Raw genomic sequence first — 22,376 nt, 5'->3', positions numbered from 1 at the left:
CAGGGTAGGAACCCAAGTAGTTGGACCATCTTCTACTGCTTTCCCAGCTACTTTAGCAGTGCGCTGGATTGGAAGTGGACATGTGAGACTTGAACTGGTGCCCATATGTGATGCCCAAGGCTTGCCTCACTCTGCCCCTGTGCTGCCCCACCGCTGTAACTATGTAACAAACATAGAATCTGTCTTTTTTCTGTTTTAGTGAAAGCAGCTTTATTGTGCTTGTACTAGTTTTATAAATTTTTTTTTTTAATTTGGGGGCAGGCATTGTGGCAAAACATGTAAAGCCATTGCCAGCGATGCCAGCATCGCATATGGGTGCTGGTTTGAGTTCTGGCTGCTCCATTTCCAATCTAGATCCCTCCTAATGCACCTGGGAAATGCTAATATGCAAAGGAAGGCCCAAGCATCTGGGTCTCTGAACCCATGGAGAGGCCTGGATGAACCTTCTGGCTTCAGCATGGCCCCAGCCCATTTTTAAAAGATCTACTTATTTTTATTGGAAAGGCAGATATACAGATAGGAGGAGAGACAGAGAAGAAGATCTTCCATCTGATGATTCAGTCCCCCAAGCGGCCGCAACGACTGGAGCTGAGCCTATCTGGAGCTAGGAGCCAGGAGTCTCTTCCTGGTCTCCCACACGAGTGCAGGGTCCCAAGGCTTTTGGTTATTCTCTACTGCTTTTCCAGGCCACAAGCAGGGAGCTGGATGGGAAATGGTGCTACCAAGATTAGAATTGGTGCCGATATGGGATCCTGGCATGGGCAAGGCAAGAGCTTTAGCTGCCAGGATACCACACCGGGCCCATAAAAATAAATCTTAAAATTTATTTCCCAACCATATTAAATCTGATCATTACTTCCATTTAATCTGTAGAGAGAGTTCAGGAGAAAATAAAGCAGGTCTGGATACAATAGGACTGGCTGTACGTTGCTTACTATTAAAGCTGAATGAGGTATACTTAAGATTGTATTAGAACATCTTTCTTTTGTGTATGTTTGACTTGTTAAAAACAGAAGCTGTGTTGGGAAAATTAGTCACCTAGTGGAAGATTCCCCCCCTTTTTTTTATTGAAAAGGAAATTAAAAACAAAAACTCTCTTTTGGCTCATGAGATTGGAAAGAAAGTATGTTCTACAATCTGCTGTGACCTGGAAAGCACTGATTGAAAACCATCTATGTGAGTAAAGCCCTTGGCCTAGTGGCTGAAATGCTGGTTAAGATGCTCGCATGCTTTGGCTCTTGACCTCAGCTTCCTGCAAAAGCACACCTCAGAAACAGCAGTAATTGGGTGAATAGGTCTGTTCCTGCCCCGGAGGTGGGAGACCTAGGTGAGGTTCCTGACTCTGACTGTAGCTGTTGTGGCTATTTGGAAAGTGAATTAGCAAATGGGAACTCCCTCTACCAAATACATTAAAAGGCGAAGAAAACCACACAAGGCATCGATTCCAGGAACTCCATTGGATTCTCACATTTATAAATGCCTGAGTACTTTGTGTGAAAGGGTGTGATCTTTGCATGTAACCTATATGTATCCTTTCAAGTGTTTCCAAATCACCTCTAGAATACTGAAAATGTCTAGCATATATAAATGCTGTTTAAATAGTTGTTCTATATTGCTCAGCGATAATAACAAGAAAAATAGTTTATAAAGTGTCACTGTAGACATGATTTTTTTCTCCAGGTATTTTTGATCCACATTTAGTTGAATTCGCAGATGCAGAAGCAGTGGATACAGAGGGCTGTCCTTATAGGATATTCCATACAGTATAAATGCTTATGGGAGAGGTAGCGGAGGCTTGCATCCTGATCCTGTTGTCAGAGATTTTTTTCTTTTCTTCCCTTTTTTTCCTTTCTCTCCTTTCCTTCCCTCTTTCTTTTCTTCTTCTTCTTTTTTAAATGAAAAAGGGGATTCTTTCACCAGATGATTGACTCTCCAAAATGCCTTCAATGGTTAGTGCTTGGGCTTGGCTGAAGCCAGGAACCCAGCCATGCAGAACCAAGAACCTGAGTCATCACCACTGCCTCCAAGGTGTGCATTGTCAGGAAGCTGGAATCAGAAGCAGAACTAGGCCTCAAACCCAGGCAGTCTAGTAGGGGAGATGGGTGACCCAAGAGTCTTAACCATTCTACCAACATCTACCCTTTGACAAGGATTTTGTTCTAATTAGAGAACTGATAAAATGCACAAAAGGAGAAGAAGCAGTCAGTGTGGGTTTCAGGTGTCAGCTTGTGGAATGCAAGGAGCTTTCCATTTGCCTGTCCTAGAGGAGCTAGTGACCCAAACTGTGCCTGGGCCCTCAGCGGATATGAACAGGATGGCCTGGCCTCGATGACCTAGCAGTGTACCTCATCTGCTGAAGTCCTGTTTGTGGACAGGTGTTAGAGAGAATACAACATATATGAATTATCAAATTAGGTGGAGAAACCTACGAGACCTATGGAAATTCCAAGATTGGCAAAAGCAGGGAAAGACCCTTGGGATGTCAGATCAGGGACAGCAAGGAAATGGCATCAAGGTAGGGAGGATATTGAGAGGAGGAGGAAGAATACAAGTACAGCTTACTGGAGGGGCTGTTTGGGTTTTGATTGAAATGTACCCTTATCAGTATGCAGCAAATTGCTGGCTATGTCAGGAAAGACAAGAGACATTTTGATTTCTAAAAAAGAGGTGGGCAATTTATGAAGAATCGGTTTCTCGAGCTAAGAGATTGTAGGGCAGCAAAATTGCTTTCAAAAAGTGCAATCTGAATGTTACAATAGCTGCTAATCAGGGCCAAGCAGTGACAGGTTCTTATTTATCACGAGGAAGAGTCTTTGATTTCTACATTCTGTGTACCTAAGGATCTAATTTGGTCTTGTTTTGCCAAATGATTGTGTGGAATGACCTCATGTTCTGGTTTGTGATCTCCAGCTCGGGTTACTAAGGGGCTGATGAAAATTCACAGTGCATTGTGACTCTGTCTTCTTTTGCTTTATGTGGCCATGTGTTGGTTCATAGCAGCCAGGTGGTTGGGCTCTGAGGGTTGAGCCATTGCGGGTGATCCTAGGCATCCACCTTTACCTTTCCTAGTTGAAGCTAGAAAACTGAATGAGGTGTTGCTTGAGAAAGTCAGGTGTCTCTAGGTGCTTCGGCTTGAACTCTTCCCTGGACACCAGGGTTGGAGGAGTGAGCTTCAGGTTCAGGTCAGGGTGATAGTTAACTAAGACTCCTTCCCAGGGTCAGATCAAGCAGCATGTGCAACATCATCTGTGTGCTCTGGTAGAGGCAAATGATCTCCGGTTGGGGCCTTCATTGCTTCTCCAGGGCTGTACCAACTCATGTCACGTCTGACTTCTCCCCACTTGGCTAACAGTGGAAGAGTATATTTCCTTAACTGAAAATAGGCCGGGCCCCAGGTCATTAGAGACTGAGATGCAGAGGAGAGTCTCAGCTGGAACCTTGAGGGCAGAATCAGGAGTCTGTTCTGTGAATTGCATGCATTTCTGCACACATGCACACACACATACACACCTGACCCCACGGTGACTCACTGCTATATTCTTTGTCTTGAGCCTCCTCACCCCCCACTCCACCCTGTCTGTTCTACTTTCTTGGAGATGTCGATCATTCAAATACATCTGTGATTTCCTCAGCTCCTGCTATGTGTTAGGAACTGAGCTCTGAATGGAAGGTAGACAATTAGAGAGAAGCCACAGTTGTTGCTGCACTGGGCTGGTAAGAAAGGTAGGTACCTGATTCCAGGATTTCAGCATATAGGGACAATGGACAGGATTGGTGGAGGCTTTATTGGGCAGCTGGAGGAATGGAGGTGTGGGGAGGCTGTGTTTGACATGGAGGCATGGCCTCAAAGGTCCTTTAGGGAAAGTAGGGCATGGGGAGCACTGGCTCACTGGTGCCAGAGCACAGACTTTCAGGGCAGGCTGTGCTGGAGGTGAGGAAGAAGGTACAGCAGAGCCTGCAGCCGAGAACCTAAACTGGTTTTGGTAGGATTGAGGACCCAACTCAAAGAGTGGCCCAGCTGGTTTGTTGTGGTGGAGGAAGCTGGCAAGCCATGGAAGTGGAAAGCACTGTTGCAGAAGAGTGGCCTAGAGCCCAGTGAGAAACCGGGATTGCCAGTTAGGCACATCCTAGACACACGGTGCTTTGCATATGTGAGCAGGCTAGGAAGGGTCAAATTAGTACCATTTTTTTTTTTTGAATGACTTAGGATATGTTAGGAACAGTTTTACCTCACTTTCTTCCTCTTCAAAAAATCATTTTTCTAAAATGCATTGCCAGATTTTATCAGAGTAAATTGAGTTTAACAGACACATTGGAGTTTGTGTTTGTTCATTTAAAGATGTTGCAACATTCCAGGGCTTTTTCAAACAAAATGTTCAGAATATTAATTGTGAATTTGTAATATTGGCTATTTCTTGGTATTTGTACTGCATTCTGAGTTGCTTTTATTTTTCAGCACATCAGTTACGCTGCTGACTTTTGTGGCGGAGCCTCCTTTAAAAGATGGATATATTTTCCTTCCCTCAGAGGAAACACTGTGTATGGCTCTGATTAATTGAACATTCTTCATTGTTTACATGTTAATTAAGCGTTTATTGGAAACAATGGGCTGCAGTGATATACTTAATGTGGTAGTTAATCTAAAGACAGAAAGTTTATTCTTGCACAGAGGTCAGAAGGAAAAATACTTTCACCACTTTTTTTTTTTGTTCGTCCTGAGTCTTGCAAGAAGTGGAAGATTATGTTGGGAATCAAATGGGGAAAAGAAATGTTCTTTAAAAAAGAAATTGTGCGGCCCGGCGGCGTGGCCTAGCGGCTAAAGTCCTCGCCTTGAACACGCCGGGATCCCATATGGGCACCGGTTCTAATCCCAGCAGCTCCACTTCCCATCCATCTTCCTGCTTGTGGCCTGGGAAAGCAGTCGAGGAAGGCCCAAAGCTTTGGGACCCTGCACCCGCTTGGGAGACCTGGAAGAGGTTCCAGGTTCCCGGCATCGGATTGGCACGCACCGGCCCGTTGCAGCTCACTTGTGGAGTGAAACATCGGACGGAAGATCTTCCTCTCTGTCTCTCCTCCTCTCTGTATATCCGGCTTTCCAATAAATAATAAATCTTTAAAAAGAAAAAAGAAATTGTGATGGCTCAGTGGTTAAATACTTACCTTGCATGCACCAAGATCCCATGTGGGTCCTGGTTCATGTCCCAGCTGCCCCACTTCCCATCCAGCTCTCTGCCTGTACCTGGGAAAGCAGTAGAAGATGGCCCAAGGCCTTGGGCCACTGCACCTGCGTATGAGACCTGGAGGAAGCTTCTGGCTCCTGGCTTCACATGGGCTCAGCTCTGCCCGCAGCTGCGACTTGAGGAGTGAACCAGTGTGTGGAAGATCTTCCTCTCTGTCTCTCCTTCTCTGTAAATCTGCCTTTCCAATTAAAAAAACAAACAAAAAACCCCCACAAAACTTAGGAATAGGGGTCTGGTGCAGTGTCCCAACAGACTAATTCTCTGTCTTGCAGCACTGGCATCCCATATGGGCACAGGTTCATGTCCTGCCTGCTCCACTACCCATCCAGCTCCATGCTTGTGACCTGGACAAGCAATGGAGGAAGGCTCAAGTATCTTGTATAGTCACAATCAGGTTTCTTTTCTTTTTTTTTTCAATGTATATTTAATTTTATAGGAAAGGCAGATTTATAGAAAGAGGGAGAGGCATTGAGGAAGATTCTGCATCTTCCAGTTCACTCCCCAAGTGGCTGTAACGGCAGGAGTTGTGCTGATCCAAAGCCAGGAGCCAGGAGCTTCTTCCAAGTCTGCCACTTGCATGTGGGGGCTAAAGGACTTGAATCTTCCTCCACTGCTTTCCCAGGCCACACAAATGGAGCTGGATGGGGAGTAGAACTTCTGGAACTTGAACCTTTGCCCATGTAGGATTTTGACACATGAAACATGAGGCCTTTAGCCACTAGGCTACCGTCCTGGGCCCACAGTCAGGTTTTTTTTCCTTTATGGTTTTGTTTGTTTGTTTGTTTGTTTGTTTTTAGAATCAAGTTTCTTAATGGGCATTTTGTTTCTTAGTGCTGTTAAGATCCTAATTAGTAGTTGTGTCATTTATTGGGGTCCAGATATCAGGCAATGATCTTCACCTGTACTCTCTCTTTTGATGTCCATGGTATCTAAAACAGCGAAGTGTTCCAATTCGTGCCCTGACAAAGGGCAACCTTGTACCCGAGCAAATTAGAGTTGCAGAACCAGTTAAGTCATGCTGGTAGTGACAGGCATTGTTGGCAGTGTTTCTGCTGACTTAAGGTTTCACCGACCTGTGCTTCTTGAGATATTCCAGAAAAGGCATATGCAGTTTTTTTTTTTTTTTAGATTTATTTATTTTTATAGGAAAAGCAGATTTGGAGAGAAGGAGAGATGGAAAGATCTTCCATCTGCTGGTTTACTCCCCCAATGGCTGCAATGGCCAAAGCTGAGTCAGTCTGAAGTCAGGAGCCAAGAACTGCTTCTGGGTCTCCCACGTGGGTACAGGATCCCACGATTTTGGGGCATCCTCCACTGCTTTCCCAGGTCATGAGCAGGGAGCTGAATGGGAAGTAGAGCAGCTGAGACATGAACCTGTGCCCTTGTGGGATCGTGGTGCTTGCTGGGGAAAGAACAACCAATTGAGACATTGTACAGGGCCCAAAGTTCAAGCTATTTGGATAAATAGATGTGCCTACAACAACCCGTACTCTCCTCTGGACTTGATTGGGTAAAGAATGGTCTATGAGTTTTTGTTGTGATTCTTTTCCATCATTGCTCCCTTGAGCTGGAGCCCATGTGAGCTCAGAGGTGCTGATTGCATTACTTACATCGTCCAATCAACTATCCTTTCAGTTGATGTTACTACAGAGCAGGAAAATGAAGTTTGGATATTGTAAGATGTGCTGAAGCTAAGGGGGAATTAATGATTGAATGAGATGAGACTGCTTTCCATTAACCACTGAAGAGTTGCCTTCCCTGTGTGCAATGCTTTTTCTCCAAAGTTTTCCTCAACTTCCATCTCAATCTTAGATCTGATTTTCGCAGAGGAGGGGTGGGAGCGGAGTCCAGCAGCTGCGGGTTTCTCTGGATTGTGCCCTGTGGTCCTGATACTTAGTGTCTTTCAAGTCTCTAGGTTGCTCATCTCTGAAAGCAGAGTGGTCTCTGTCCTTCGCCTGGCCTTCTCTAGGGGCAGGGGGAGTCTTCAGCTGGAGAAGGGGTTTAATTGGCCTTGTCATTTACATCCAGCCAGCCTATGAAAGGATTTGAGGATCTGAAAGGAATTAGGACTTTTAAGCCAAGCTTATAGTTGTGGTGTTATGAGGATATGTGTATTACATGACTCTCCCCAAGCTTTAAAACTAAGGGGATGAGAGGAATCAATTTGTTTGTTAGAGAGAAAGTGAACATAATGGGCTCGTTGTGGAATGCATTTCGTATTTTATAACGGGAATATTTACAATAGGAAGCAGTCTTTTGCATATAAATGTCACCCAATAAAAACTATGGTGGTTGAAGATATCGTAAAGGAGGATATTTTAGCCTTCGAAATTGCCCATGTGGACAGTTAAATCTGCCTGGTTTTTATTCTCCAATAGTCTCTATCAATCCCCTTGTTAGACAGAAATAATTACTCCTGCCTTTTGAAATAATGTTTTTGCAATTTTTTTAACTAGCTCTGAGCTTTTTGCTTCATTTACTTTAGCTGTAGATCAGAAACATTAATTGAAATTGCGTGCCATAAGTCTTCATTCACTTGCTCGTGAGACTCATTATTCTGTTTTCAAATGGAACAGGATACTGAGAAGATATGAAATGAAGAAAAGTCCTGTGTTAACCTGGATTTCTTGAGTAACAGGTAACACAGCTAGCTTGAGTCAAAATGGTGACAAAGAGCAGGCTGCCGTGAGTCATAGGCACCTGAGGGCCAGATGAAGTGGCGAATGCATGGATGCTGGAGGTGAGAAAAGGGAGTGTTCCCGAGGAGGCGTGTTGAACCAGCTTGCCTGGGGCATGTGTGCGAGGAAAGTAGAGGAAAGTGGAAATTGATGTAGTGTTTCAGTAACTATTGAGCAGAAGATTTAAAAAGTTACATTGTGTTCTTTTTTTTAAAGATCTGTTACTGATTATTTTATTGCAAAGTCAGATATACAGAGAGGAGGAAAGACAGAGAGGAAGATCTTCTGTCTGAGGATTCACTCCCCAAGTGGCTTTATTGGCTGGAGCTGCGCTGATCCAAATCCAGGAGCCAGAAGCTCTTCCAGGTCTCCCATGTGGGTGCAGGGTCCTAAGGCTTTGGGCTGTCCTCGACTGCATTCCCAGGCCGCAAGCAGGGAGCTGGATGGAAAATGGGCCCCTCGGATTAGAACTGGCGATCGTATGGGATCCTGGCGCATGCAAGGCGAGGACTTTAGCCACTAGGCCACCACGCCGGGCCCTTATTAAGTTATTTTTAAAAACATTCTCTTAGACACCTCTCTAGATATTCAGAATCACATATAGTGTCATCCTGCATGTGGTCATTTGGCTATTATCGGAGCTGTCATTTTGTAACCCTAAGTGTAGACTACTATCCTTTTCAGTTGTTATATGGTATATGCTTTTTCTTGCTGTTATTATAAACAAGGCCAGTGCAGCATTATGCCATAGTAGGCAATGCATCACCTGTGGTGCCAGCATCCCATGTAGGCACTGGTTTAAGTTCCAGCTGCTTCTTGATCCAGCTCCTTGCTAATGCACCTGGGAAAGCAGTGGTATCTGACCCAAAAGCATAGGCTCCTTCACTCCTGTGGGAGACCGGAAGAAGCTTCTAGATTCTGGCATGTTTTTTTCCCTCTGGGGAGTTCATTGACTGATGAAAGATTTCTCTCCCTCTCTAATAAATAAGTAAAATATAAATACAGTAAAAAAACCCAAAAACCCCAGAGCAATGCCATCTATATGTCTCTTACTCTTACTGTGAGTGTTGGAAGGGCATGGATTTCTGATTCGGATGCTCTGCAGGAAACTGTGCTGATGTACTTGTCTGTGTGGCTACAAAAAATTTTTCCTACTTGATATTCTTATCATGCTAGTGGCTGTAACACTGGCTGGTGTCAGTCTTTGGGCATTGTTACACTATGTCGGTGAAAATTGAGATTTCTGTTTTCTAAAATGATGCCAGTGAAAGGTACTGTAGTTGATACCTATGAACTTTTTAGATTGCTATGATATTTTATGATTCTGTCATAACTTTTATATTGCTATTATAATTCTTATGTCTTGTACAGGGTTTATTAATTTGCCATCAATTTTGAAGGGAAGATTGATTTCTGTACTGGTTTTTAAGTTATTTTTCTAAAACAGGAATAATAACTTTCCTATGATTTGTTAATATTTTTTCTATTTCTTATAACTTTTGACAAAATCATGTGTCTTTTTCAATGAAATTTATTTGTGAGGCAGAGAAAGTGGAAGAAGGAGACGAAGGGAGGAAAGAGCACTCACACCCACTGATTCACTCCCCAATTCCCCGCAGTAGCTAGGTTTAGAATGCAATCCACAGTACCTGCAGCTAGAACACAGCCCAGATCTCTCATGTACCCAGTTACTTCAACCACCACCCGCCTTATGTGGGGATGCAGGGGTTTAACTGCATCTTAAAAAAAAAAGATTTATTTATTTATTTCTAAGGCAGATTTGCAGAGAGAAGTAGAGACAGAAAGAAAGATCTTGCATCTGCTGATTCACTCCCCAAATGGCCACAAGGACCAGACCATTGCTCATAGGATATGCCAGTGCTTGTGAGCTAAAGATTAGCCTGTTGAGCCACTGCAAGGGCCCCTTTGTTTAACTCATCTTAACTTCTAAGCCATGTATCCATGCCTCAGTAAATATTTGTTAATTTGAGATTTCTCAAAAAAACTGTAGCCCACCTAATACCAGTCTTTTTTTTTTTTTTAAAGATTTATTTTGGGGCCCGGCATGATAGTGTAGCAGTTAAGGTCCTCGCCTTGAAAGCACCAGGATCCCATATAGGTGCTGGTTCTAATCCTGGCAGTCCCGCTTCCCATCCAGCTCCCTGCCTTTGGCCTGGGAATGCAGTCGAGGACGGCCCAAAGCTTTAGGACCCTGCACCCGTGTGGGAGACCTGGAGGAAGCCCCTTGTTTTCCCAAGGCTTTGGGCTGTCCTCAGCTGCTTTCCCATGGCCACAAGTAGGGAGTTGAAAGGGAAGCAGAGCAGCCGGGATACGAACTGGTACCCATATGGGGTGCAGGTGCAAGAAAGACTAGGACTTTAGCCACTAGGCTACCACACCATGTCTCTCAGTGTTTGATCGTTTAAGATTTTGGTGTGATACTTCTGAAGACGTCTCCTCTTCCTGTATTATAGAACTGTTCAGGAGTGTTTCTCTTCCCTGGTTCTGCTATAGATTTGTTTGTTGAGAGGGGGACTTTTTCTCTTCCTAGCTAGCTAACCAATAGGGTCTGTCAGTATCCACCCCAGCCTTCCTGGAGTTGAATGCAATGTACTTGGGTGTGTTTCTTATGAATTCTGGGCTCAGCAGCTGGATGTTGATTGCTTCCTTATTCCACCTGCGTTTTCTGACCACGACTCTGGTTGACTAGCTCTTGAGCTGCTATTTTATTGATTTCTACAACTTGCTATGGCCCTTCTCCACTTTAGAGCAAGGTTCTGTAGAGCAAGGTGTCAAATGGTCAGTGATAACTGGAGTGACATGCACCGAGCTGAAGTAAGGAGACAAGTCACAGCCCTGGAGGAGTAGTGTAGGGCTGGCTGAGCTGAGGTGTGCTGGCTTCTAAGCAATCGGTTCAGTGCCTCAGTTGTTTGATTTTAGGCCTGCTGAGGGTGGGTGCAGGAAGGAGGTTGAGTGTATTTAGTTTTTGCTGAAATTCAAAGCTTTTAAAGTATTGCTTCTACAAGGAAGAAAAAATGGTTTTTGCCTCCTGGCCAACAGTAACATAATTAAAGTTTTCGAAGTAAATGTCTTGGGACCTCAATTCCCTATTGGTAAGGAAAATTCTTAGAGGATGTCTTCTGTAGCAAATTCATTGTTTCCTGAGTTACTTCCTTTTATGTTGTGTGTGTGTGTGTGTGTGTGTGTGTGTGTGTGTGTGTGTGTTACAGGCAGCTGGGGAGGTTGGAGAGAATAAAATGTATACATTGAGCTGTTAAAAAAAAAGTCTGCAACAAAACCATCATCTGTAACATGACTTAATTCTGTTGTCTTGCTATTTTCTCAGGCATTCCTGCTGGAGCCTTCACACTTGGTTCAGAATATCTTCAGGAACAGTGATCCTTTTCGTAAGCTGAGACTTTAGGTGAGTATTTTAAAAAAATGCCTTATTCTTATAAGTTGCCAGTCCTTTGTCTTGGTACAGTTTTAGAAAGTTTTTTGCAGTGTTTTGAACTGTTGTCTCTGCTTCTGATCTTTGCCTGATTCTTGGAAGGCAGATGTACTGAGTGTCTGGTTGTCTTCTTCCCAAGGCTGTTTGGTGTTTGTATCTGTTGGTTTGGTTGGTGTTTTTATCTGTTGGTTTGGTGGGATGATGGTATATACCTCAAAGCAGAATTGAATAGCTGACCGTTGACTCTACTGTCTCTTATTGTATGCATTCTTGTTCATTCACACCTGTTTCGTTTATAAACTTTTTTTTTTAAGGAGGGAGGGGAGAAAGTGGAGGGAGAAATGCTAGGTTCAGAATTATACTAGAAACAGGCAGTCATCTTTGAACTAAGACTGGTGAGTGGCTCCTGGTGCTCTCCCAGATGGAAAGACAGGACACTTTGGTTCTAGATATTTGGTTTTCCCCTCTGGTTATTCCAGCTGGAATTGCTTCATCATAGGTGGTATGTTTGGTGCCCTGGACAGAGCAGGGGGCATCCTTGTGGATCTTGGGTATGCCTGGATCCAAATCTGACAGGTTTCAGAAGTTTGGTTTATGATGCCATCCTCAGTAGTATCATCATTTCTGTTCCTGTTCAGCTACACAGTTGTGGACAGGTTAGTTCATGTGTTAGTCTCCTTGTCTTTGTGAATTATGTGGCTCAGTCTAGTCTAATTGATTCCTCATTTCCAGATTTTGTGGAATAGGGAATAGATTTTGGACTAATATACACAGAGTTTGGCTGTGTATATACGAAATTGTTGCTTGTTAAAACTAGATGAATGCAGAGGTTCACTATACATTTATATACTGTTATCTTTTTTTATTTGGAATGTTTCATAATGCATTATTTTCACAAAATAGCTACCATCTGTTAACATTATGTCGTGGAAAAGGAAGAAGTATAATACGAAAGCAGTTGGAGAGTCCCAGGTTTGACTTTGGATGATCCATATTTGGCCATCCATATTTGGCCATATGAAACCACTCTTTCTTTTCACTTCTGTTATTTCTCTTCAGATCAGTGACTCTTAGCCACAGATTAAACATCACCATGAGTCTGAGGAATTGCACTTTGGAAGGACTCTGGGACATGGCCCCTCAGGGTTCTTTTGCCTCCAAAATTAGATTATTCTGCAGTGAGCAAGAAACATTCTTCACTCAGGCCATCTCTTTCCAAAAGCTGCAGTGAGATGTGGTGTGATTGAATCCTAAGTCAAAGGTCATAGAGAAGCTAAAGGCCAGTTCTGGCAGGAACTCTAAGAAAGAAATGTCCTGAAGCTGGTGTTGAAGAGCAGCGGATTATACTTCCTGCAATGCCAGCATCTCATTTGGGCACTGGTTTGAGTCACTGCTCTGCTTCTGATCCACCACCCTGCTAATATGTCCGGGAAAACAGCAGGAGAAAGCTGCCCATATGGGAGACCCAGAGGGGGTTCTAGGCTCCTGGCTTCAGCCAGGCCCAGCTGTGGCTTTTGCAACCATTTGGGGAGTGAACCAGTGAGTAGAATATCTTTCATTCTGTGTCTTTCACTTTCTCACTGTAAGTCTGTCATAGGGTGGAGGGCAAGAGGGCTTAAAGGACTAAACTCTTTCTAGGGCAGTCAAACCATGTCCACCCTCTCCAAGAAGCTTGCACATTGCAGATTTCTTCTGAAAGTCCCTGATATGTTAGCTGTGGTTTGCCATGGTTTCAACATGGTGGTTCTATCATTTGGGATTTCTACCTTAGTGATTTCTGGCTTAGGTTCGTTAGAATATTCCTAATTTGATGAAAAAGTTCAATGAAAATAAATAGATTTACCTGGTTATTGTCTATTCTGCCAAGCCAACTCTTGATTCCCTGTCTAACCCATTTGTTCCAGTTAAATTCCCTCTGCCCTGAAAATATTTATACTTTGCCCTTCTTAGGAATAAATGACACCAAGCAACAACAGAAACATTTGAATTACATGTATGGGAGTGTGAGAGATGGCCTGAAATCCCAACATTGATGAAAGTATAAAAAGTCATGAGTAAATGCTAGCAAGAGTATATAACTTGACATAAACCAGAGGGAAGGAAATTGTTTTAATGGAGCTGGACCAGTCCAAGTTTGAATAAAGTGTAATGAATGAGCAGTGTAGCCAGTCACATTCCAGAGCCTTCCAGAGGGTAGCGACATTCTGGGTGAGATCTTCTAGGGATGAGCAGTCGAACATTTGAAACTGCCATGTCTCACAGAAAAAAAATGTGACGCTATAAAGCTTTGTGTGCAGGGTATGTGTGTGTGTAGAAAAGATTGATAGGTGCTGTCACAAGATGATAAATGATTTGTTTAGCGCCTTACATAATGTCTTGTGATAGAATCTGGGATTTGAGAATTAATGCAATATTCTGAATTCCCTGCAGGCTTATAAGAAAGAATTTTAGACACATTTTAAATGAAAAACATTGTTTTTGGCTCGTTGAGAGTTTTTAGTACCCACTGCTATTTTTACTACCCACTGCTATCTGTAAGATTCTAAACTAAATCTATGGAGCTATCTGTCATTAGATGTCAGTCATGTAAGGATGGTGATGGCAGTAAAGATAGGCTGTTACTTGTTTTTTTCTTTTTTAATGAAAGACGCAGTTTTTTATGCACGTTTACCTTCCTGACATTCTTTGTCAGCCAGTTGCTCTGGATCTCTCTTGTGGAGTTCAGGCACAACATTTGTACCCCAACCTCCACCCCATACCCACACCCCAAAAATGAGTCCCAGTTAGTCCTGTCCTCTTGACTAGAGTCTCCTGCGCTGGGGTCCTTACTCTGCCGTCTCTGCTCAGTAAACGTTTTACAGCAATAACAATTTCCAGGCCATTTTTCATAATTAAACTTAGTAATTCATGATGCAACAGGATGCTGTTTCCCTGTGCTTGTCAGCTAATTATGTTCATCAGTTAATTTCATTGAATGTTAAAAGGCCTCTTAGAGAACTCTAGATTTAAGGCTTTTCTAAGAATTGATTGGCTATCATGGATTCCACACCTTGGCATACTTGATCTGCATTTTAATATTCTTCTGTAGAAGGGGAACCTTTATAAGTCACCCCTTTTCACTATGAAATACCATATTTTGAAGTTTTAAATGGCAACATCCTGTTCTCTTCACAAAAAATCCAAATTGGACAGCTTTCTAAATCCATAAAATAACTAGTATTCTTAGAAAGTTTAAACATGTCTTTAGTAAAATAAAATAAACACACTGCAAAGCCAGCTGCAGTTGTCTTTACAAAATGCTGCAGAGCCTGGGAAAAGGTGAGAAAAATCCTATGGGTATGTGCTACACAATGGTCATATGTGGGGTCTTTCACTTAAACATTAAAACTTAAAAATTTAAGTCGGAGTTTTACATGTAAACAGATAAAAGTAGAAAAATCCATTGAGAATCATAAAAGACTACAAAAATCATAGCAATCTCGAACAAAAAGAAGGAAGCTGAAGGCATCATATTCTGCGTGCCTTTAAAAACATATACAGAGCTGTGTTCAAACAACATGAAGTTGGCATAGAAACAGACCTCTTGACCAATCGAATGAAATAGAGAGCTTGGAGGAAGATACATGTATTTGTTGTTGTTTGAGTTTTGATAAGGTGCAGAGAATACCCAATGGGGAAAGAACTATTTCTTCATTAAATGCTATAGAGACAATTGTGCATCCAGATGCAGAAAAAAAAATAATAAAATCAGACCCTTTCTCATACCATATAAGAAAAGAACCCCAAATTGATTAAATACTTAAATAAAACACTCAGAATATATAAAAAAAAAAACAGTGGGACATTCCATGACATCAGTCTGGACAGTACATATTCAGACATGATCTCCAACCAATAGGCAGTAATGGGACTGAAGTGAACTAAAAAGCTTGTATGTAGGAAAGACAACATGTGGAACAGGAGAAAATATTTATCTGTTTTGGGGTAAAAATGCAAATACATGAAGAACTGAATCATAAGAAATCAATTAGATGAAATGGGTAAAGGATATGAAAAGACATTTCTCAAAAGAAGTCATTCAATAGGCCAACAGGTAAATTAAAAAGATAAAAATTCACTAATTATTGAAGAAATGCAAATCAAAACCACAATGAGATATCATCTCACACCTGTTAGAATGACTGTTGTCATGGAGATGAAAGATGACAGTATTCCAGGAGATGTGGTAAAAAGTAACCCTTGGATACTATTGGTGGCAATGTACAGCTGTTATGGAAAACAGTATGGAGATTCCTCAGAAAAATAGAATTTTCATATGATCCAGCCATCCCACTGTCTAAACAAAAGGAAATTGTTACATCCAAGAGCTATATGCACTTATGTGTCTTTGCGGCCTTCTTCACAGTACACACAACAGCTACGCTATCAGCTGGTGAATGACATGTACATACAGTGGAATGGTGTTGAGCCCTTAGGAACACCTACCTAAGGTACCGACAATAACTCAATCTGGAGAATGTTCTTCATATGTTAAATGAAGTGATCCAAAGAAAAACCTGCACCTCTTCACTTGCATGTGGAATGAAGAAGTTAAAGTCACAGATGCAGAGGTAGAGCCATCGCTACCAAAAGCTGAGTGAAGGACAGAATTTTAGTTAGGAGAAATAGTTCAAAGACCTGTTGTACAGCATATTGAATATAGTTTGTAATCATGGAAAATTCATGTCTAATGCTTTTTGCTCGAACTGTGTGTTAATTACTTCATTTGCCTTTTCATAATATGTACATATCACAAAACAACACATTGTATATGATAAATATATGCAATAGTTACTTGTCGGTTAAAAAAATAGAATTTTATGCCTAACTGTTGTATAAACAAGATTAGAAATAGGAAGCATTACAGAAAAGCTTGTGGAAAGCCACATTGTTGTAGAGCAGTTTTTCTTTTCTGATGGGGATTCCCACATATGGTATATTACACATGCAGCACCATTTCCCACTCTGTCAGTTCCTTGGTATTTTGTTGGGATCACCAATGAGCTCACTGCTAACATCTCCACGACCTTTCCTCCCTGCAGCTGCTTCACTTGTCCAGATCCTGTAGTCTCCTCTCTGTATCCTCAGATGCTGCTAGTAACCTCTGTTTCATGTTCTATTTAGATGTAATGTTTCTTGTTTAAACCTAACATTCCCTCATTCTAACTTCTCAGTTTTGGGCAGTTATACCTTGAATCTTTGATGATGTGTATATTCTATTTTTTTAATCCAGTAAAGTCTATATTCCAAGTGTTCAAAACCCACAAACAGCATTTTCCCTATTGTGCTGAAGTATATGCTGTTCCCTTTGAGGCCTAGGTTGGGAGTGGGGTTCCCATCACAGTTTTGCCCTCAGTGGTGTATGGTCATGGGCTGTGTAATGATGTTTCAACCGTGATGGGACACATATACAGAAAAGTGGTTTCATAAGGAAGCTGAAAAATTGATATCATAGCTGTCCTAACACTGCAACAAGTTTGTCAACAAAGTAGAACAGACATCATCACAGCATCAAGCCTATCTGATAGGCTGCCAGTCATCTGAAAGTTTAGCACACAGAATGACATTCCATACTCTTTGCTAAATAGCAATAAGGAATGATTGTTTTACCTGTTTATATATTTAGTATACTTTCTTGTTGTTAGAGAGTTTCCTACTTACCAAAAATAGTTTTACACTAAAACCATATATCATTATGTCAGCGACATTGCATCATGTCATACTTCTTATGTTTACTTAATTCTTATGCTGTCTGGGTTTAGTGAGTACTCTCAGATGTCCACGTATTGATGAAACAACTTGTTTCCCAAAAAATGTTGTGTCATTGACATGGCTACATTTAAATGGTTCTCCTTTTTCCTCTATACCAGCTGTCTTGAACCTAGCCTCATTTTTTCCCTAAGCTCTCAGTCACCCCATTGCTTCTCCCAGGAACACACTTGGATGTTGGAAGCGTTACTCCCATTTCCCTTTGTCCTTGGTCAAGACAGTTGATTTTTAGGGACACAGCACGTTTCCAAACTCATTGGTGAAGGGCAAGAAAGATGTATGGTGGCTCAGGATAATCCTCCACCTGAAGCATTGACATCCCATATGGGTACTAGTTCGTGTCCTAACTGGTCCATTTATGATCCAGCTCCCAGCTTATGAACTGGGAAAATAGTGGAAGATGGCTCAACTTCTTGGGTTCTTATGCTCACTTGGGAGACCTGGAGCAGGCTTATGATATCTGGTTTCTGGTGAATGTGGCCATTTGGGGCATGAACCAATGGGTGAAAGATTTCTCTCCTTTTTTCTGTAAGTCTAACTTTCAAATAAAAATAAATCTTCAGTTAAAAAAAATAAAGATGTGCGACTATAGCTGGAACAGCAGCACAGACTCGGGTGTAATATTTTTTCCCCTGGGAAATACTAATTAGATCTTTGGGCAGGCTGCGGCAGCCTGGGGCATGGTAGCTACCACAGCTTCTTAGCTTGGGAAAGACTTCCTTATCAGCCATTCTGTAGTATTCCTCTGTGTTCAACACAGAAAGCCACTGCAGCAATAGGGAAGAGTCAACTCTGCCTAATTTGGGTCTTATCCTTATGATGAGTGTGACCAGGAGCTCATTAGAAAGAATGCTGCTGTGATTACACATGGGAATATCTTCTCTCTGTAATTCTCCCTGGGTGAAAATTGAAGTGGGAAACAGGGCTTCATGCCAAACCCTGCTATTAAGTAGGAAAATATGATTTATTAGTGATGATTATTGTTTTGAATGTCTTCTTCTAGCCTCAAATGTGTGTGTGTGTGTGTGTGTGTGTGTGTGTGTGTGTTTTGTGCATTTGATGAATGAGAGCAGAGTACATTTGATTTTTTAAAAACATGATGTATTTTTATGGCTACCTTGCAAAAAGAAAGGTTGGAAAGATAATAGAGTTTTGTTTTAATGCTTCCATTTTCTCATTTCAGGGCTTGACTGTATCTTTCCATAACTGTATTTGGTAAACTATCTGCTTTGGTGGTAATCAGATGCATGGCAGGTGCCCTAAACAGAAAGTCCCTTTGTGTATTGGTGTTGCCCTATTTGCACTCTGGGTTCCTAGCCCTCCTCACTAAACAGAATCCAGGCAAAGACTTGACAGTACAACCTGGAGATTCTCACAAACATGATCCAATACTTTGTTCTTCTGCCTTCAGCCCAAGGCATGGGCAGCAGTGTGTAGATTTCTCCCTCTTACCTTTTAGGTCAAAGTGATGACATGGCATGTGCTTCTCCAGTGCAGGCAGTGCTTATTTTCCAAACCTATTACATTTATGTCCCCAAATCTATATTTTATAAAAGATTTTTTTAAACTGACCTGAAGTAATTACTTTATCTTTGGCCTTGGTGACATTCGTTCTTCAGGAAGGGATAGGAATCACTATTTACCTTGTTGCTGTGATGACCCATGATGATGGCATACATTTAAACTGGGTAGTGGTCAGCTGTCCAGGGTTGCTTTACTGTCATCTTGCAAGAATCTAATTGTAACTAGAACTTTTTGCTTTAATTTTGATTGCTTGACATATGTTTTTGGCGTCATTGCATAGTCATCAACCCTCTTCATAGTTGTAGAAGTCCAGTGAAACTTGGATAAGAGTCATGTAGGGAGACAAGTCTATCTGGACAACAATTTTTAAAAAGTGACATAGAAGGAACAACAAAGAGAGCCAGAGTTTCCATTTTATACTCATTTCTCAAATTACAGCAACCAGGGCTGAATCGGGCTGCAACCAAGAGCAAGGAAATCCACCCAGGTCTTCATGAGAGTGACAGAAGCCCATGTGCCTGGAGCATCCTCTACTACGTTTCCAAGTGTGTTAATAGCAAGCTGGATCTAAAATGGAGCAGTAAGGGCTTGAACTGGTGACCATGATGTAGGATGTCAACATCTTAAGTAATGGTATAATGCATTGCATTACAATACTGACTGCTATCGGAACAACTATCATCCAGCACGCACTCCTGAAACCTTCTCAACAGAAGGAAATAAATGAAATTTTGAAAGTCCTTGTTATTCCCTGATCCTGCATGTCCCCTGGTTTTATACTATTCAACCTACTGACCTGTATGGGATGATCATTACTCAATCTTCACAGAACTTGTGGCCCCAGGCACATGGGTTGTCAAGGAAAAATTAAAGCAGTTGCAGGGGACATAATGTGTAAATCTGAAACAGAGTTCCTTGTTCTGTCTGTTGGCCATTCTTCTTCTTCCTCCTCCTCCTCCTCTTCTTCTTCTTAAGTTTACTCATTTTTATTGGAAAGTCAGATATACAAAGAGAAGGAGAGACAAAGAGATCTATCCGCTGATTCACTCCCCATTGGCCACAACTGCTGGAGCTGAACTGACCCAAAGCCAGGACCCGGAGTTTCTTTCAGGCCTCCCACATGGGTGCAGGGTCCCAAGGCTTTGGGGCATCCATCAACTTCCTGCTCAGGCCATAGACAGAGAGCTGGATGGAAAGAAGGTCCCTGGGACATGGACCAGCACCCATATGGGATCCTGGCACGTGCAAGGCAAGGACTTTAGCCACTAGACTACTGTGCTGTGCCTGGCCATTCTTGAAGTGGATACAGAGGTAACAGTTTTCATATCCAAGATGAGAAAGGAAACACAAGGTGGCAGGGGGGTAGGGGTTATCATAACTAGGACATCACTCTGTTTGTTAATGGGTTTTCAAAACATTACAGTGCAAAGGATTCTGTGGCAAGTGACAGGTGCTTCCATAGAGTTCAGAGGAAGAAGAGATCTTACTAGGGGGATCCAGTAGGTTTCAAGATCAGGTAGAGTTTTTTCATTCACTGATTTGAGTTTTTGCTGCTTATAGCCAAAACGACTGCATGCAAGTCTTAGTCAGTTGAGCCAGGTAGAAGTCTGTTTCTCTTGCCTGCAATGATGCGCTTAGGTGAGCACTTTAAGGCTGGTGGAGCAGCTCATGGAGATTGAGCAGGGACTGGGGCCTCTTCCAGCATGAATAATAATATTTCATTGTTATGTTCTCCAATGGGGCTGAATTTCCAAATTCACACAAGGCAGAAATGCTTACAGATGTCATTGCTGTTGAACATCCCTGAGGAGGGTTCACAGCACAGGCCAGGATTCTTACCTCCTGGATTCCTACTCACCAGGATTTCTACCTCCTGGTGAGTCCAAGGCCAGCAGGTGTTTCTTCCAGTTTCAGGATAGCTGGCTGCTAAGGAGTTGGTATCCAGTGTTTAAGGACCACGTTGTAAACACTGTACTCACTCTTGATTTCAAGGTAGGATCCCAAGAGGCACTTAATAAAGGCCCCAGCCCAGAGACCTATAAATTTTTATGTTTTCTCCTGAGGTTTCTGTGGGACTCATATACTTACTAAGGGAAATGGTGTCAGATTGATTTAGACATAGTATTTTCTGTTATGGAAACTTTTTTTTAAAAGATTTATTTTATTTTTATTACAAAGTCAGATATACAGAGAGGAGGAGAGACAGAGAGGAAGATCCTCCGTCCAATGATTCACTCCCCAGGTGAGCCGCAACGGGCCAGTGCGCGCGGATCCAATGCCGGGAACCAGGAACCTCCTCCGGGTCTCCCAAGCGGGTGCAGTGTCCCAATGCATTGGGCCGTCCTTGACTGCTTCCCCAGGCCACAAGCAGGGAGCTGGATGGGAAGTGGGGCTGCCGGGATTAGAACCGGCGCCCATATGGGATCCTGGGGCGTTGAAGGCGAGGACTTTAGCCACTAGGCCACGCCGCCAGGCCCAGTTATGGAAACTTTTAAAGATGTTCAAAACGAAGGGAAGCATACAGCACACGACATGCTGCTCCCAATGTTCAACAGTGACTTCATCCTCACCATTTTTGGTTCATATGTGTACTTTTCTGTTCCCACACATAATGTTGGTGAATGTCCTTATTATTATTTCTTCTGTCAGTATTCACTATTATGTCCAAAAGACAGAATTTATGGATTTTTTTTTAACATTTTGCTGCCTTATCCTCAAATATAAATATTACAAACATATACATATGTGCTCTTCTTTGAAAACAGTAATTTCAGAGTGAGAGATTCAGGGCAATGATCACAATATAGTGGAAAAAGAGGTTGTTGTCATTTTCATGATGTGCTAATCAAATATCCAGCAATTTCAAATGTATTTATTTGTTTGAGAGAGACAGAAAGCTCCCATCTGCTTGTTTATTCCACATACACCCGTACCAGCTGGAGCTGGTCCAGGCTAAAGCCAGGAGCCAAAAGCTCAGCCTCCGTCTCTCACAGAAGTGCAGGGACTCAACTCTGAGTTGTCACAGCTGCCTCCCTGTGTGCATCTAGTTGATATGTCTAATCTACTTTTAGTCTAACTGGTCTCCCTTCCATTTCTGTCCCTTCTCGTGCTAATGGTTTGTTGAAGAACCTGGCTGTTTTGTTTTTCGGAGCAGAGACTGTCCAACAGGGATGAATCCCTTTCCCCACCTAGGGACAATGGCAGCATGAAGACCCTTTTGGTTATCACAGCTGGTGTTGCCCCAACCACTTAGGGAGTAGAAGCTGTGGGTGTGGCAAAGCATCCTACAGTGCACAGCAGCCCTTACACCCTACATAACCACACAGAACAAGGGGCTACTTCCCTCCTCACACAGCAGCGCGCTGTACATGGTTCTCCACTTGGCTTGCTTCAAGTTGTTGCCCCTGCTTCTGATCACACGGTGGCCTGGAGAGAAAGTTCTCCCTTGGCCCTTCGTGTAGCCATGTTGCCCTCCTTTATGTTGATTTGCTCTCTTCTTCTCAGCATGTACTCTGCTGACAGGTGTTGGACTGGTTTCTGTATTTGGCTGTGACCTAAGAGTTTGGTGGAGGAGAGCCATGCATTATCAGTTTTCTTCTAGCATCTCATGAAAGTGAAATGACTACATGATGGGATTCCTGCTGTGAGGATGCAAGGAGGGTGTCTATAGACCTT

General features: G+C 42.5%; 1 protein-coding gene across 4 annotated transcripts in view; it reads left to right on the top strand.

The window, feature by feature from the left end:
- Nucleotides 1–22,376, top strand: part of TLN2 (talin 2) — a 462,999-nt gene that overhangs the window by 192,210 nt on the left and 248,413 nt on the right. For all 4 annotated transcript variants that reach the window (XM_058665748.1, XM_058665745.1, XM_058665746.1 and 1 more), the window contains one exon: nucleotides 11,265–11,346. The gene's annotated coding sequence lies outside the window, so the exon portion shown is untranslated. The remainder of the gene's footprint in view (nucleotides 1–11,264; nucleotides 11,347–22,376) is intronic.

The sequence above is a fragment of the Ochotona princeps genome, chromosome 6 (genome assembly GCF_030435755.1).
Source record: "Ochotona princeps isolate mOchPri1 chromosome 6, mOchPri1.hap1, whole genome shotgun sequence".
In the NCBI taxonomy this organism is placed as follows: Eukaryota; Metazoa; Chordata; class Mammalia; order Lagomorpha; family Ochotonidae; genus Ochotona; species Ochotona princeps.
This window is presented reverse-complemented; position numbering and strand designations above follow the sequence as displayed.